Source organism: Hirundo rustica, chromosome 2 (genome assembly GCF_015227805.2).
Source record: "Hirundo rustica isolate bHirRus1 chromosome 2, bHirRus1.pri.v3, whole genome shotgun sequence".
Classification (NCBI taxonomy): Eukaryota; Metazoa; Chordata; class Aves; order Passeriformes; family Hirundinidae; genus Hirundo; species Hirundo rustica.
In genome coordinates this window covers 96169980-96188877 of record NC_053451.1, presented here as the reverse complement: position 1 = coordinate 96188877, position 18898 = coordinate 96169980, and the positions used below count along the sequence as shown (strand labels likewise).

The following is an 18898-nucleotide window of genomic DNA, read 5'->3' as shown; positions in this document are numbered from 1 at the left end:
TCTTTAATGTCTGTCAAATCTGCAGAGGAATTAAGACTGAAATAAACCTTATTCTGTTTTTCTATACAGCACAGTAACAGCATTATGGAGGTTTTGTTTGATAAATTATGAGGTATTTTCTCTGAATAAAGTATATTCAAATATATTTGTTTATTATGTTATGAGATGTAATCACACATACATTCAAAATTATTCAATTTTCCTAAGAAAAAGAAGTTTATGAACCAGTGCCTGCATATATTTTGTACAATATGATGCTAAATATGAAAAGAAATCTTCTATAACTGATGTTAGGACAAGTCTTCTTTCTAGGCAAATGACTTGAAGCTTTAATGAAAAATGAGATGGACAATACTAGCAACACTTCAGTCTTGGTCCCTTTGGTTCTGGAGGTAGTTTCTTATGTTAAAGACTGTCCCTGAGAGAAAAAAAAAAACTATTTTCAATTATTCAAGCTGAAATTTCATGCACAAACATTGCAAACGACCAAGCAACATCCAGGGAGAAATACAGTTCTCAAATATTACTTAAGAACATATAAAATTAATCTTCTGCATAGATCTCCTGTTGCCATGCTTTCATTATTTACTGTACAAATACTTCTGCTTTAAATTTGTACAATTGATCTGCATGTGCACCTGAGAGTCATGAAGAATAAATACATACATTTTTTGGAAAACAGTGACCAATATGGGGTAACAATGAGAAAGATAATAGATAGTTTCTTTGAATTTCTAAATTTGGTACTCACAGTATGCTTAGTATAAATAAAATATATAAATATTAAACATTACTGAAAAACACTGTGCCATTCAGGATAAGTGACTGAGCTATTTGGTTACTGCTAACTAAGTCAGTAATTTGAATGTAGTCAGATGAAAATTTTCTTGAACAGGAAATCTGGAAGCTAAGAGGATTTTATTTTATTGTCCTTTTAAGAGAAATGATAAAAAACTTGTTTCCACAAGAAAAAAAAAATCAGATAGACAGAATAACATTACAGTAACAAGATTTCTGATTTACATTGATGTCTTCACAAAACTAATCCAACTTATAATTATCCTGTAATTTCTTGAAATGAATTTGTGAAAAAAAAAATTGATACAGACAGTAGAGAGAAACAGACTTAGATTAGATTCTGACAAGAAGGAAGATTTCCACTGTGTCAATGGTGATGTATGTGACTATAAATGTAGAAGAAAAGAATTCTTCATCCTCAGAAAGGGAAAGAAGACCTATAGTAGCAGTAGATTTGGACAGCATATTTATCAGTAGACTAAAAGAAGGAAACTATATGAAATCCTTTGGGAATAAAATAATAGAGAAAAAAGCATTTTTAAATTACATATTTAAAAATAATGTTATTATTAGGTGTGAAAATGTTGATTAGAGAAGCTAAAGAGAAGGCAGAGAAGTGCAGGAAAAGGACAATAGCTAGTTCATGTGCTCTCAATTGACCTGAAACTTGACATAGAGATATATAAAATGTGAAAATTATTTCCCATTATTGGAGTTTACTATATAAGAATTTCTATAAAGTGTAGAAGTTAGAAGGGCAGGACCCAAAGAGATACAATTAATGGAATGTAAGGCAGTAAAAGGAAAATATTCTTGAAGTACAGTTTTATGAGTGGAAGAGATGACATGCTTAACAGATACTAAAAGCTAAAAATGGCCCATATGAAATTTATAATGTTATTTAGCATCAGTATGCACTGTAAAATGAATGCCCACCGAACAGCAAAAGCTTGTAGTTTTCCAAGTACAAAAATTAATGCTGTTGAAATGTTTACATGTGGTCAACCTAGAATGAGAAAAATAATCAATTTTAAAAAATCGTTAGGTACATTTCTTCAGTTTAATAAGCCCAATAAAGATCATTCTTGTGTAGTGAGAGATCTGTCTAAAGCAAATTAGAGCCACTTGACTTTTAAGTTAAGAGATCCATAGAAACCAGGTGGGATCACTGAAGATAAGTAAAGCATGAAAATATTTTCCAACTTCAAATGAATGTGAAATGTGATGAAAGGAAACACAGAGCAGATATTCGAAATTCCTGTACATGGCAAATTAATAAACACATTCCTCAACAGATAATTTTTAAAACCCAAGTTAAATAATTATAGAGTTTAGAAATTTCAAGAAAAAAGGATATTCAAATAAGCTTTTTTACTTAACTTATTTGCTAAGATAATTTACTCATATACAGCATATCTGATTGAATATAATGTTCTTATAAGTAATAAAGGGAATCTCAGACTATATAAAATTATGGAAGCTATAATGAAGACCTCATTGAAATATTCCCAAAAAGGAACATTTTACAAAGATCCATATTCTATATTCTATAAATATTCGATATTTAGTGGGTACTTTTGGGACCTCTTTTGGATCTCTTACTGTCTAAAGTTCTCATTAATAGCTTCATGCAGTACAGAGTACCCATATTCAAAGCTGGGGATAATCCTCTGGAAAATGAATAGGGAAGGAGCAAGGAAGGATGTGAGGGCTGTAAGTACTCTTATTACTAACATAATTTGGTCAAGTAAGTAAAATTTCTAAAAAATATATCAAACATTTAGCTAAGGATTTGTGCAGAGTCTGAAATTGCCATTGATAGCAAGAATGCCTCATAGGGGAAAGACTGGACAAGCATCAGCATCCCATGAAGTCTGGTGCCTATACAGAAGCGTAGGTTGAATATCAGTTACCAATTAACAATGTTTTTAAGAAAAAAAAAGTCAAGGAAATAGAGAAAAAAAAAAGGCTAGGGAGTAGTTTTTTCAGACTTTCAAAGTAATTTTCTATTCTGCCCAAAAAGATCTTAAGTATTTACATATTCAGAACAGCATGTCAACAAAGATACAGATCAACTAAAAAAAAAAAAGAAGTACTTCAGCAAATGTGACTAGAAATCAAGAAGAAAGGTCTGCTAAATGGAAAGATTTGTCATATAGCTTTGAAAACAGAAGGCTGAAGAAAGAAAATTATGTAGTCTTTAAATATGGTAACATTTGCCAGAAAAGAAGGCGATTAATTTTTTGACTGTGCTTTTTTAAACCAGGATATGAAATAATGACTTCAGGAAAGGAGATCTTGGACAGAATTGTACAGCACATTGTTTAAAAAGCTCTAGTACTTACGCTTTAGATTATTAAACAAAGTGCATATTGTTCTGACTGAAGAACTTGGAACTGAGTGAGTTTCTGCTGTGCTTCCTCTCCAATCACCTGTAACATGATAATGATAAGCAATCACAAATATAGAAGCAGAGGGAAAAAATGCCTGTTCAACAAACAGTAAATACTTTGTCCCAGCAAAATTTTTTAACAGACCAAATTCAGAAAGCATGGACCTCTGAGTAAGGCTGGCTGGGCTACAAGTCTAGGGAGAGCATGAACTAACCTTCTTGTTAACAAGGATTAACTAAGTTAACAAAGATGTTATTCTTTACTTGTCAACACACCTTGCTGGGGTCACTCTGGCTAGCTCCAGACCCCGTGCAACAGCAGGAGTGGGGAACGGCGCTCCCTTGGCAAAGCCGTAGGAGACACCAAACCTTAGGAGCTGAGACTCCCAAGCTCCTGCTTCCTTGGTGCCGACTGGGACAGAGGCAAAGGATGAGAGGAGGCTTTTCTCCAGGGATAAATCCACAAAGTTTACTTTCAAAGGGTATCCAAGGGCGAAGAGCCCTGAACACGTCAGTGCAGGGGATTATAAACCAAGGGGGGTAGGGGTGGATACAAACCAACAACCAATGGGGTACAGCCATGGGAGGAGTAAGGGGAGGAGAACACAGTTTGGAAACCAATGGATTCACAGGGTAGGAGGGACTGTATTCCTGAGTCCAATAGAGCCTCAGAGGAGGGTTGATAAACAGGGAACATTCAAACCATCAACATAGGAAGCATGGGGGAAACAGAACAAACCAATTAGTGAAATGCAACATTTTTTCACTTTTAGACAGCTAATCCATGCACCTTTATCCTTTGCCATATAATATTTATCATAAAAAAAAAAGGTCTTCTGTAAAGAAAAGTTTCCTTTATTTTCAATTCTACATAAGATTTTTTTGAAAATAATTATATTCCATTTATTATAAAAAATATTAACACTTACAGGAAAATTCCAATTAAATAAAACTTCAGTGAATTCACTTTATAGCATGCAATCAGGGTAGGACCTTAAACTTGAATCAAATTCCAACTTCAACATTTGTGAAATATTACATTTTGACAAATATTTGGCTTTTTTTCTTCTTTCTTTAATTATTTTCTGTATAGAATAAAATGTAAAGGGATAATAACTATCTAAAGCCAGAAAACTATTAAAATACATTTGTGTTTCAACAAAAAAAGAAAACTAACCTCATGATATGTTCAAAAAATGTTATTCAAGATACCCCTTTTTTGCTTAAATTTAGTTAAATATTTTCAATAGTAAGTATGGAATCCTTCTCACTTTTCAGAAATATTTACAGAACCCTTTTTTTTTTTTTTTTTTTTTTTATTTTACACCCTAATGCCTGGGGCCCTTCCAGACCTTACTCCATTTCTAGCTCCCTTAATTTCTTGGAAAAGCAAGACAAAGCAAAGCAAAAGTAATGAAGGTATTCTGAGAGGCAGAGCAAGAATGTACTGTGGTTTTAGAATAACCTACCTGGAATTAAACTCAATATTATTGCTGTATATCTGAAACAGAATTCAGAGAAGAACTACTCATGAAAATACCATGAGTATACTCATGAAAATACTCATGAAAATACCTGATCAAAAAGGCTGTGTGTGAAAAACATACTTAAACCTAACACACTTATTGGCTTCACCAATTACACTTTTCTTAATTGAATGACTCAGATGACTTTTCAAAATGAAATTCAGTTGTGATGCATCTTAAAATTATATTTCCAAATTTATGGAGAGTTTAGTTTTGTTTTCTGTATTTTCTAATTCACAAATATTTCTTTAATTTTGCAAGCAAAATGCTGTCCTCCTACATACTATAAGTATTCCTCCAACACATACATGTTAAAAATAAACAAACAAACAAAACTGTGCATCTTTGATATAATTTAAATTTAGCCTGTCCTGAGACTGAGCTCTATTCAGCAACAGAATGCTAGAGGATAATTTTATCCTCTGCCAAAATTTCACAAATACATCAAATAAGACAACAAATAATAGTAGGCTTATATTAATTGCTTTGAGTATCATGTTGCCAAAATTTGAGTATTATGTTGTCAAATACTATTAAATATTATAAAAATATGGGCATATACATGTCTATGTATATAGGCATACCTACATATATATGCCTACATAATCTTTATATCTGTTTTGGTACTATGTCTGTCTTTTCCCGAATACCTGATCTTTGTAGCCCTCATTGCTTATTTTTCTTCATTACTGTTATTCTATGGGTTTTTTTGGGTTTGTTGTTTTGTTTGTTCGTTTGTTTTAATTTTATTTTATCTTTTTCTCTTGAAACAGCTCAATAAAGAACTACTACAGTTCCAGAATAATTGCATACTGCTAGGGGAAAATAATCCTTGGTTTGTTTTTTTTTAAAAAAAACCCTTATCAATACTATAGAGTGCTTTTTGTATGCATTGTTCCTTGAAATAGTCATATCATTGAATCATACCTTCTGTCATGATATATTTTCTTAATGAAATTGCTTTTGTTTTCTTTTGTGCTGTGTGTTTTATTATATGTCCTAGTATGAAAAATATTACTTCTTTGCTAATGGAAAATCTCATACAGTGGGAATGGATTCTGAATTTTTTTTTTTCCCCCCACAGTTTTCAGCAATTCATCTCATGTTTTCTATTTTATCAGATTTGGCATATTTAAGTGTGTCCCTGATCCAGGTTAGAATGTCAGAAGCAACAACATATTGTAGATGCTATATCCAGATGGAGGGACCATGTCTCTTTTTTTCTAGCATTGCAGTAATCTGGACCAGTGCTGAAGCCAGCTATTAGAAACTTAGCACATACAGCTTCCCCTTAGAATATGTAACGTATTTTCATGCAAGAACATAAGCAAAATTCATTTTACATCTGCTTTTATTCCAGGGAATATCAGCACAGGCATAAGAATTCAGATAATTGTTTTAACTTAAACAAAAAAATTCTGTTGTTCTGATCTGAAACAGTTTTATGTCAAATATATGCTGGGGGTAAATTTACTCACAGTAGAGGACTGAGCAATCAAAACTCAGGTAAATTTTCTCTAACATGCAGCACCTCTGTTAAGGTCAGTGTGGCATGCTTAGTTTTAACTTTTTAAAGGATTCAGAGCTTTTATACATTTCAAAATGTATCTTTCTCATGGCTGGATGTTCCCTATCAAAATCTGAATAAAGTGAAATTTCAGGAATGTCCCATGCAAGCCTTTTTATCTGTTATACAGATAAGTAGTGTTCAGCATCCAAAATGAGATCCTTTTGTGAGGGAATAAAATGTGTTGTGGTTTTTTTTTTTTTTTTTTTTTTTTTTTTTTTTTTTTTTTTTTTAAATCAAAAATCCTTTTTTTCCTGTAAAAAATCTAAATCTTGGGAAAGTTTGTTTAAATTTAGACCACTTGGCAAAGCCTAAGGGCTTTTACTTTTACTATGTGCTCCAGAAAATGATTTTTTAAAATTTGGTTAAATCAATAAATTATATAAATATAAATATAAATATAAATATTAAAAATAAAATAAATATAAAGTTAAATATAAAACATAAAAATTGATCTCAATAAAAATTTTTCTCATGCAACCAGTATGCCTAGAAAGATGGGTCACTGGACCGTGTGGTTTTATTCATCAGTTAACGGACGAAGGGTCTAAGTTAAGAAGGATATGCTAGGAGTTGTATGAAGGAATGTGACTCCAACACAGGTGAAGAAGCAACTGGGAGTCACTAACTGCATCAATTTCTGCAGCCTCTCAAGAGAAAACCGTAGTGATGCTGAAGACCCCTGCATTAAAGCCAGCATGAAGCAATAAGGATCAATTTTATATTCCCATTCTGAATTACTCTGGTACTAAGCATTCATAACATGTAATTTCTTTTCTCAGTGCAAACAAAGGAGTTCTCAAACAAACAAAGGAAAAAAAAAATCCTTTATAAAAATGCAATTTTATGTTTTTGTCGGCACATTGTAAAATCTAATTCTTTTCCCTGTGAGTCACAAGATGCTATTAGTCAGTTATTCATATATGAACTTTATGGCCTTACTGTACTTTTTTTATATTAAGCTGTATTATGATGTATTATATTATATTATATTATATTATATTATATTAATCATGTAATACCAGAAATAAGATTTTATTTGCTGTTCTTAAAATGGCTTAAATTCAAGGTTAAACCTCAGAGATTAGCAAATCAGAAAATAATATACACATACTCTTCAGTGTTTTCTCAAGATTTATTCCAATAATGTCATGGTAGCAGTTGTTGCACTGTGTATGTTTTCTTTCCTTTTGTCATAGCCTACTTTTCATAAATGAAAAAAACTTATTGCCACTCAAAAATCTAGAGGCTCTGAGATCACATTTATTAAAGGGACAGGAGGTAGAGATTTTGCTGCATCTCACTGCTTTTGTTTTAAAATATCACCTGCTGTTTTTAAGTTACAGTTGCACAAATGAACTACATTGTAGGCTGCTTGGTCAAACAAATTGAAGGAGGACAGGTTACCATAGAAACAGCATCAGGACAAGCCTGTGATACTGTTAAAGCAAAATGAGCAGCGCTTGAATCACAAAACCAGATGAAATGCTGAAGAATCCCTTCGCTTGAGAAAGAGCAAGTGTTTAAGGATCAGTGAGTGAGCTGCTCATCAGCGATTCACAATGTGGCAAATAAGTCCCTTCAGACTCTCTTACAAAGCTTCCAAGCACAGGCCAAAATTTATTTGTAAAGTACATAGAAGTCTAGACTGAAAAGAAAAAGAAATGTTTTTCAAGGTATTGAGTCTGAATGGTAGAGCCAGTTAATCAACAAGGAAAAGACAGCTTACGTAAGCCCCTGAGTTGTGACTGAAACATTAGAAATGGGACATAAAAAGAGAAAAAAGGAACAGTGAGACGGATGAAAGGTAACAGGAGACTAAAACTGAATATATTTATAGGAAATGCTCAGAGAAGAAAATGAAGCAAGACTGCTGACCAAATATTTAGTAGCATTCCTGCTTCAGAAGAGTTTGGGTAGAAATGATGGAGTTGTGTTCTCCATATGATTATACCCTAAGTAGAGCAAATGAGCAATCAGGTAAAATGAAGCCTAACACAGGCTAGTCCAGATGTACTACCCTGAGGCTATCCTCCAGTAAAAAAAAGTTCTATGATGTCATAAACTCTTCAGATGACACGGCTCTGTATGTGCCGAGTGCAGCCATGGTCGTAGTTTTGGAAGTATCATATGTCACTCTTTTTGACTTTGATGTATCAGGAGTACACAGAGGTTACAGATGTTCCTTGGGTGAGATGTGATTACTCTTGACATGAAAAATTTTGTGTGTGTTATTTTTGGATGGGGTTACTATTACTTGCAAAGGAAGTAACAAACTGTACTGGTAGGTGAGGATAAAGGTTTACATCAATTATATGACTCTGCTGTTAACATCTCCTTGCATTTTCATTATTTTTTTGCTTTAAAATACATAGCCAAATTATTAAGGTCTCTTTTAATATCATCATCATTGGTATGTAGTTGATAAAAGATGTGTGAAACAAAAGATTTAGCTCCTGTTTGTATATCATTTATGATCCTCCCAAACTTGAAAAGGAACTTATTTTGTCAATGAATAGTGAAGCTTCCAGGATACCTTTAAATATTTCTGATTATTTTAAAATATTTTCTCTGAGCCCTATTTCAGAAATCAAAAGAAGTATTTTCCCACTGCTTCTGATAACCAATAAAAGTGAAAAGAAAGATAGTCTGACACACCTACCAAGACCAAAGGACAGCAATGACATTTCATTGGACAGCATTCTTAAAATTAGTCAAGCAGCTATCTCCTTTAAGCATTAAAACAGTATAATAATATTTTTAAAAGTTATTTTTTGTTTCTCAGTGATGAGGTTTCAAGAATCATTAGTGCTGTATGTTTAGGTTCTTGTTTTACCATGGACAAAGCATACGTCATGAATTTGAGGTGTGGCACACCAATAGGTTTGATTTTTCTTGTATTTTTAATGTCAGTAATTTTGCTTTTACAATAGGTTATGTAGTATTTTGTTTGTTTGCTTTCAGAAATGTCTGGCTTAACTGACTTTTTGTCTCATATAAAAATTTTAGAGAAACTAAGAATCATATAGTACATAGCACATATTCCATAACACTTGGGTAAGGCAAAGCTCTGAGAATTACTTGAGAAGAGAAACAGAGACTACCCCTTTCTGTTACTGAGCTAGGTGATAGCTTCATTGACTCTAAATCAGTGAGGAATGACCTAAATGACTGAGAGAGCAAAGAAAGCTTGCTGAAGGAAGCTGCTTTAGCCTCCACACCAGTCTGAAAAAGAAGGGTTTTGAGGAAATATGATGATTTTCTGACTTGTGAATATGCTCAAACAAACCTTCCATCTTAAAGCTCCCAATTTCAAAAAGAAGGTTCCATTCTTCTAGGACAGACAAAATAGTTGTATGCAAGAATTGTGCATTTTTAAAATTATGCTGCTAATTTTTACCTAGTTAATTATTTTTTTTCCCTTTATGTTATTAACAGTTTTCTACTAAATGTAAAAGGAAGGAGATTAGCTGAGTTAGTTACACCATGGTACTAATAACACCAAGGTTTTTGAGTTCAATCCTCATACAGACCATTCACTTAAGAGTTGGACTTTTTGATCCTTGCGGCTCTCTTCCCACTCAGATGATTTTGTAATGTCTGTAATGAAACCGGGGAAGAAAAGCAAAGAAAGTATATGAAGATTCACTGAGATAAATATGTTCTGTATTTCAGTGCACTGGAGTCACATGTATGCCCTTTTAGAGTTATGCTTTCATGTTATAAAAAAGCAATGTTATGCAGCACCCACCATAGACAGGTATGTGCATATTGGAGCCTTAACCTCTGGTGTTCCTGAAGATCTCTGAAGAGGTAGAAAACACCTGGATAACAGGTCACCTTCTCACTCCTGGGCATGAATGCAGTGTAAAGGGACAATACTGAAACAAAACCCAAAACCAAAATGAACCACAAATCAACCCTGTCCACCCCTGCCAAAAAAAACCAAAACCAAAACCAAAAAACCAAAACCAAAACCAAAACCAAAAACCAAAACCAAAGCCAAAAACAAACCCCAAAACAAACCCAAAAACAACCAAAAAACCACCCTCAAAACTCCTTTTGTGCTTGAAACTCCTTTTACGTTGGGGTAGTATTTCACTGACAAAATTTTCAGTGATTTTACTTCTGTTTAATGCAGTGATGTCAGCAGATAGAAGTGCTGCCTAATTATCTATGACAAAGAGAGAAAAAATGAAAAAGCATAATGAAAATGCTAAAAGTAGAGATGGACTGCAGAGAAAAAAAAAAAAAAAAAAAAAAAAAAAAAAACCCAAAAAAAACCCCAAAAAACCACCTTCAGCTTAAATGACCTGAATACTTTCAAATTATGTGAGTGAAAAAACATCAAGAAGGAGAAACTTGAGCCAAAATACAGATTTTACATTGTTATAAGCATTTCTAATTTCTTTTTCAAAGCAGAGATAACTTTTGCGGTTTTGTATCACTCTGGAAACAACAGAAGTCAAAGATGACAGATTAGAGACACCTAAACGCAAAATATATTCAGCAAAATAACATTAACTTTGTAATCAGCTATGGAAAATGTGCCAATGAGCTGATTTAGATAATTGATTATAATTCTGTGATGACTGTGCTGTAACCTAGGCATTTCAAGGTACTGGATTCACATTTGCTGAATGTGAATTTGATTCCACATGATTCTGCTGAAGACTACAGCAAATTTCCTTTTTACATGTGTATCACTAAATTAATTACCTTTTTCTTCATATAGGACATGGAACAGATGAGTATTTCCTGTCCACTAAATTTGACTGTAAACACTGATTTACACAGATGTCAAAAGGGAAGATATATTTTTTTTCTGAGGACTATTCTTTTTTTTTTTTTTTTTAGGATGGAAACACAGGTCCATGGTCTGAAACTCCACAGAACTGATTTGCTCCATAGCTTTGGAATAATCTCTGAGATATAAAACTGCTAGTTTCACATATTTGATGTATTAGCTAATCATGCCTGGGTTCCAGTCCCTGAGGAGGAGCTATTATATACATGCATGTACACACATATGTTTTTTAAGCCTAAAGAGAACGGCTTCTTTTTATTTTTTTTTTCTTTAAAGTTTTTTAAACTATGTTCTTTACAATAACTCTGAGTATAAATCTTTATCTTGACATTTAGACTAGGGGGAGACAGATTATCCCAAAGAGAATCTGATAGACACATACACACATTCAGTAGAGTTCTTAAGTGTCAACAATGTTTTTATTTGCATTGTCAATAATTATTACCTTTCTTTTTATCAACAAAACAATTTGATGGTATAGCCTGTCTTAGGAATCATTCTGGGTTTACAGATGTCTGATAATTTGGGCAAGGAAAAGAACGAAGTTTTGAGGCCAGGACCAAGTAATACCATATTCAAGGTGCAACCATCACAACACTTCTTAACCTGCTATGACTTTTTATAAGACTGAATTAATAGAACCTGTTCAGTGTTAAATACTCATTGATGAAAAATTTCTTGATGTTAGATGTCAAAATAGTTCAGATAATATGGGTAGGGATTTCATGTAAATGTACTATTCATTGACAGTATTCTAACCAAATAATATCAATAATGGGTAGATCCTTGGGCTTTATACTTTTAGTAAACACTCATTCCTTTGTAGTCCAATTTATTTCAAGGGGATAGCATACAGAACAAAATTCTTTTCAGTGTAAATAAAATTACCATCATGAAGGTTACACAAGTCTGAGACAATATCTACAGAGGCTGATGAGAATGAAAATCAAAAATTTTGAATCACTGAAACTTTTGAGGTTTGCTATTTATCTCACTATTTTCTGACTGAAAAGCAGAAAATGCAGTGGTAAAAAATAAATTGCTTGCATTTATTGAGACACCAATAAAGTAAAATAAAATTTTAGCTATAGAATCCATTTTATATACAGAAAAATCATTTTTTGCATGCAGACATGTTCTTTTACATAAATTTCAACTACCAGGCCTGATTGTTTCAAATTCTTTAGACTGCAAACTTTTAAGGTTTCATAGTAAGAGTAGATTGGGATCAAACAAATTCCTGCCCATTTTAAAGTAACAGGTATAGTGTTCATATGACAAAAATAGTGAAATGATAATAGAAAAAAAAAATTGCAAATCTGTGCTATTTTCCTCTATATTCAGTCACTTGCACAAGCTGAAGCTATAGTTTTCATCTTTTGAGAGGGGAAACAAATATGAAAGAAGGAAAACAGAGAAGATTTATACTGATAGAAACATCTCTTCACTATAATTTCAAATTCAAAATAAGCATTCCTTTAAATTATGCCTTTGCTGAGGTCCCTAGTTAGCTATATTTTAAAAGTGGCTGAAATAAAGAACGCATCATCCAGTGGAACATCTTGAATCATTAGAAGAATGTAATAATTTATTTTTAATACCTAGTCCTAAATGAAAGCAGCTGTTTCCACTTCAGTTAAAATTAAATGTTTAGAATTAATTTGTTAAAAGTAGGTAGAACTTTAAGTGTCTCATCATCAAGAATTTGATTAGTATTTTTTATAGCTCTGATAATAAAAGACACACTTGTGATTCCTGTGGAGTCCTCATTTAATATTGATGTATCTCATTTAAAAACCTTCATTTAGTATACAATTATAAAGTGTTTCTAAGAGCTTCCATGTTGGATTATCTATGAGTAGTTTTAACCATTATTTAATAACTCAAGTTCATAATACTTGTAGTATTCTCTGACTATCTTTAGCTTCTGCTCAGGCAGAAGCTGAAGTTATGTTGCCTATACACCAAGTTCTTGTTTGTATAATGAAAGGTTTATTTTAATAATGTAATAATTTTATTTTTATATATTAGTATTAACTATATTAACTAATAATCATATTAGTATACATATTTAGTACTAACTAAAGATCTAGTTAGGTAATTTCAACAGTCTGGAAATCTAGTGATATTTACTGAGATTGAAACAATGAAAATAATAATTCAATTATAGGAAAATGGGGAAGAAAGGGTTATTGAGATGCATGCTTTCACAAAACAGTCCAACGAAGCATTGAGGTGAAAAAGAGGATGTCTGTTTTAGGGCCAGTACATTGTATGGTTACTCTCATAGGCATGCCTTCCATGAAAATTACAACCAGGTTTTAAGAGTACAAGGTGAGGCAGAAGCAATAGTCATATACATTCCCTTAACGATAATACTACAGTACTTCTATGGATAGCAGGGCAGCACAAAATTGCTGAGGAACCACCTCTGCCCACCTATGAGATAATCTGGCAACTTCTGAAGAGAAGGGGATCAGCTAGGTTAGACACAACCTTACATAACAAAGCCTGGAGCAACGCCATTAATGTCGTTAACTTACAGTCAATTTCAAGGCTACTCTACATTGACAAAATGAGAGATGTTCATCCAAGTATGTCTCAATACAATTTTTGCCTACATTCTTACTTACATTTTTACTTTAGCATTTCTGAATTTCTCAGGAGATTTTAAAACTGATGTTCCATAGCAATAGTAAAAAAGAAGAAAAAAAAAGCTTTTATGTATATGTGTATATATATCTCTCAAGTTGTGTATGTATATATAAAATATTTTTCTGATTACTTAATATAAATATTTTAATTATTTTCAGCAACATTAATAATAGTTAACAAACTATTTGCTTAAACCTATTTGATTCTTCTCAATCTACAGAAATATTTTTGAGCAGCCTTAGTGTTTCAAGTTGAAATATGTTAAAAGATAGCATTTTTATGCCTACCGCATTCTTATCAATTCACAAGTTGTGAAGCTTTGTACAACACTAAGGAATCTAGTATTTTATCTAAATTGTGTAGAAATGAAATATAATGTAATGCTTGGCAGGAGAAAGCAGCTTTCAATCATTTTGTGACAGTCCAATATTTCCCAAACTTCTCTAATAGCCAGTTTGGGCTTTGAAATACCTTGATAATTCCAGTAATTCCCTTCACAGTGTGGTACCAGGAAGAGTCCTGTTAAGTGGAACTAAAAAAGTGATAAGGTGTCTGTGAAAAAGATGGAAAGAATCTAAATCTTAATACAAGATTTTGAAAATTAAGACAGAGGAAGGGCAAGAATCAAGAGTGATCAATTAATTATTAACCGAAGATGTCTTACCCTGTCTAGTACTCTATTTGTATACATGCTCCCAGAATTGAGGTAGCCAGCTCCCTCATCACCTTAGGGTAAATCCTACCCAGTCCCATAGTCTTGTGAGCATCTAAGTGGCTCAGCAGATCACTATGTATCACCTTACAGGGGTTTATTCTGCCCCCCATCCCTGTCTACCAGCTCAGGAGGTCTCTGTCCTGAGGATAACCTTTCTTACTGTTGAAGACTGAGATAAAGAAGGTATCAAGTACCTCACCCTTTTCCTCATCTTTGGTTACTATTTTCCCCACCATGTCCAATACCATGTCCAGTAAAGAATGGAAGTTTCCCTTGGATATGCATTTATAAAATCCTTTTTATTATACTTTACAGAAGTGGCCAGATTAAGTTTCAGCTGAGCATTCACCTTTCTAATTCTCTTTCTACATGACCTAGCAATACCCTTAACATTTCTGAATTGTGTGCCCATTTTTCCAAAGGAGATGCACTCTCTCTTGTGGGTTTGTGGGGTTTTTTTTTTTTTTTTTTTTTTTTTTTTTTTTAACCCCCTTAAGAGACTGATACACTACTGCATTTAAACCTGCAATTGTTGTTCTTTTTCTTCCTGGAAAGAAGGACATGTTTGTCAGATCTGTGCTGCATTTTGATCTAAGCAAACACTAGGTAGGAGTTTACTCAAAAACTTTACCTTCTGTGTCAACATTTTGTGCATGGATAGCTCTCAGTGTTTACTGCATACATTCTGTGTTGACATTTATGCTTCAAGCAAACTCCAACAATAATACTTGGCCTTTCAATTATATCATAGGCTCTGTGAGTGTTGGATTATCGAAAGTAAAACTGACGTTTTTGTTTTGCTTGAATACTTAGGTAGTTGCTTCTGCTTTATAGTTGTGTAAATGACTTCATTGGCCCAGATTTCTTAAATGTTGCAAGGGCTTAAAATTCAGTTCCACTAACATTTGCCTTTGTGAAAACATCATTTGCAGTCACCTCATTCTATATAATATCCACAGGAATGCCATTTAAAGGGTACATAAACACAATCCAGTAAACTGCTAATTTTATTCCAGAAAGTGTTTGTCTAACTTTTTGTGTGTGTGTTTTCAAAGTCTCTTTCATTTCACAAAGCCCATATTTATCTTTCCACCAAGGAACAAAAATATTAGTGGTGCTCCATGACTGACATACACTGACTTCTCCAACTCCACTTTCTCTCACCCATTCCACAACATTGCCAAAGCCCCATTTTTACAACATAGCATTATTATTTTTTTATTTTCTTTGCTCTCTCTCTTGGTCCACTGAAACTGTACAAGAGTTAATACATTTTTAGTTTCCCATGTAGTAAAATTTAGTCTTTAATGTTTTAAAGGATTTGATTTACCCAACAGGCACTAGACAAATCAATGACATTACTTTAAATACATGGATTTACCAGGGAACTAAATAAAAAACTTTAATCTTCCTCTTACCCCTGTTTTCTGTGTTTCAGATTCAGTTTGATTTTTTGCCTTCACAGATGATACAGGAATGGGATCATTTATCTGAGCTTTTGGGGTTCTGCCTACCTCTGTTGGGACAGGAACTCCAGCTGCCTGCCTGCCGCTCAGAAAGCCCATATGAACCAGCAGTACCCAAACACAACTCCTGTTCAGTGGCTCTGAGCTAGCGAGAATACGCTCTGCACACACTGACCATCTGCTCTCATTCTGTCAGCAGAGTCGCAGTGGACATCAAGGGTAGGCAGCAGGTGTTAGTTTTGTCCAGGATAAATACAAGGGCCATAATGCAGAGTAAGCTCTTGGACGTACTCTAGGCGAGTCCATGCAAACCAGCAGCCTCTTCAGTTACTTTTTGGCTGTCCAAGAAGCCAAATGGCACCTATTGACCACAGGTTGTTAATTTTGTCAAAGTGCCAGTCATACTTTCTCTCTTTAACCTGCTCATCTTCAGAAAATTGTAAAAATCTACTAAACCATTGCCTTTACATGGGGACAAAACAGAAATCTGAAATTAAAAATGAGTAGGATTTACACAAAGTTCAGGGAAAAAAAAAAATCTATTCCTCCAATATGACCAGCTTCTGTCTCTTCTGCAAGACCCTTGAATCTAACTATGTCTCTTGAAGTTATTGCTTATTCTCTGTCTCTGGGAATATATAGGTTTGTCTCACACTTTGCAGGACTGAGAACTTATCAGATGTACTACAGAAGTAGTACAGAAAAAAAATAATGTTTACATATTTATTTCCTACAGATATCCAGTCTTGCATTTGTCACCAAAATATGGATGTACCTCCCAGATTTTTGTTAATAACAGAGAAATAGGGAGGAAAATTGTTACCATATTATCAACATATACAATATATTGGTAGTGTAATACAATGCAGAATTAAGAACATCTGTCACGTAATTGGCTGCAGTCCTGTTTTTTTGTTAATGATGTTTAAAATTATCCTTCACCCTTCTCCAAAATAATGATTTCATTCCATCCCTCTATTCATGTATATTTTACTATGTAGAGGGACACTGTCCCTCAGGTTAAAGTGTTTCTCTTGGTCGGGGGAAAAAAAAAAAAAAAAAAAGCAATAGTAAGTAAAGAAAACAACCAAACACAAGCTTCATCATGGTTCTCTAGATCAGAAATTTTCTCACTTATTTGGATCCAAGGAACTGACTCTAATATGCCACAGTGCTTTTATACATATTACATAAGTTAGTATATTTAAAAAAAAAAAAAAAAAAAAAAAAAAAAAAAAAAAAAAAAAGTATTCCAGGAATCCTTCCTCCAACACAAGTGTTCTCACTACTAGGCCACAGCCTAATTCTTCTGGTGTTTATATTTTTAAGTATTGATATTTTAATTATGTACACAAATGTTTAAATATAGATAGGATATGTTGAAAATATCAAACCAAACCAGTACAAAGATTGCAAGGTATTCAGTCCAGGATGAGTACTTGGTTTTGTTTTGGGCTGAGGTTTTTTGTATTTTTTTGTCTTTTTCCTCCTGAGTATAAGAAATTGATATGATTTCTTAAAGATGTCTTCATCTCTCGAGCCAATGCTTTAATTACTAGCTAAAAAAAAAGGCTTTCCTCATCCTTCAGTGCCAAGAGAATGAGAGTAGACATAGATTTTTAACTGCAGGAGACAGTTCTGGACTAGGCTCTCTGACAAGTCTTCCAGCTAATCTTGAAACATATTTGAGGAGGCTTGAACTGTACTAGGTAAATGGTAGCTATATTTTTGTCTCCTTTTTCCTACCCTTTTTTTTTAAAAAAAAAAAACAAAAACAAAAACAAAAACAAACAAACAAAAAAAAAAAGTGAATTTAAGGCCAGTATAAGGGTCAACATCAACAAAATCCGGATCACCTGCATGATTGATGAAGGTAACCCCAACCAGCTTTGATTGGAAGCCTGAAACAAGTCCACTGTGAAATCTCCTGGTTTCCCAGATGTGTCATAAAACTGAAGCAAAAGGTATTTCTTAGCTGTAAATGCTGTAGTTTCAGTAGAAAAACATATTCTTTACAAGGAGAATATGGTCATGGATTGCAAAGGAACACATTGTATATTTAAGTATGCATGCATGTGTGTATATTTTAACAGTGCCAGAGAAACCAGCATACATTTCTCCCTGACACTTCTTTGAAAAATGTATACTATTATATATTATACATGTGACATTGCTTATAATGCATATAATATACTGTATATATAGGATATAATGTATTGCACAATTTTTCAGCTTTTGTTCAAGAAAGATGACTTCCATATCTCAGAAAACTGGGAAATTGGAAAATTGGAAAATTTACCGTGTCCATTTTAAAATATATTTTCATCACAGTTTTATCTGCTACACTGACTTCTGAGGAAGAACCTCTCCTTAGTTAATATAATCATGTGGATTCATGCAGTATTGGAGTTTTGGGTTTCTCCTCTGGAAAACTGCAATGTTCTATTTATCATATTCCATAAGATCAAACATTTTTTAATGACCCTGCTATGTTACTTGCAATTTGGATCTAATTGGGAAGATAGCTGTTCCCTTATTGCACAAAACTAAGGTAAATGCCTGAGGAATGGTATGAACTATATAATTATTAGCATAATTTAAGTGGAAAAAATACACGATAAAATGAATAGAATAATTTTAATTGCATAACTTCAGATCCACTGGCTACATAAAAGAAATGTAACTTGACTTAACTAATCAGAATTCTTTACAACAGGTACATAGATGAGTCAGATTTTTTGACCTTTTCATTTTGTACCTCTATAATATCAAAGAACCTTGTCAGTTTAACCTAAAAGGAGATGCAATATGCTACAGAATGCAACTTCTAATAGTTTTCCAAGAAGTACATAATGCTTTACTTATCTGCCAAAACCTAAGGAGTTAGTGGTAATATATTTTATAGATATGCAAATAGAAAAAGCTGAATAACCAGCCTAGTTCCATTCAGTTGAAATATTTAATTATTCAGC

General features: G+C 33.1%; 1 long non-coding RNA gene across 1 annotated transcript; it reads right to left on the bottom strand.

The window, feature by feature from the left end:
- Positions 1 to 245: 245 nt before the first annotated feature.
- Positions 246 to 3646, bottom strand: LOC120749644 (uncharacterized). The gene is made up of 3 exons (XR_005699705.1): positions 3467 to 3646; positions 3144 to 3230; positions 246 to 418 (listed from the first exon to the last, which is right to left on the bottom strand). It is a non-coding gene; the product is annotated as an uncharacterized LOC120749644 (long non-coding RNA).
- Between the last annotated feature and the right edge of the window lie 15252 nt (positions 3647 to 18898).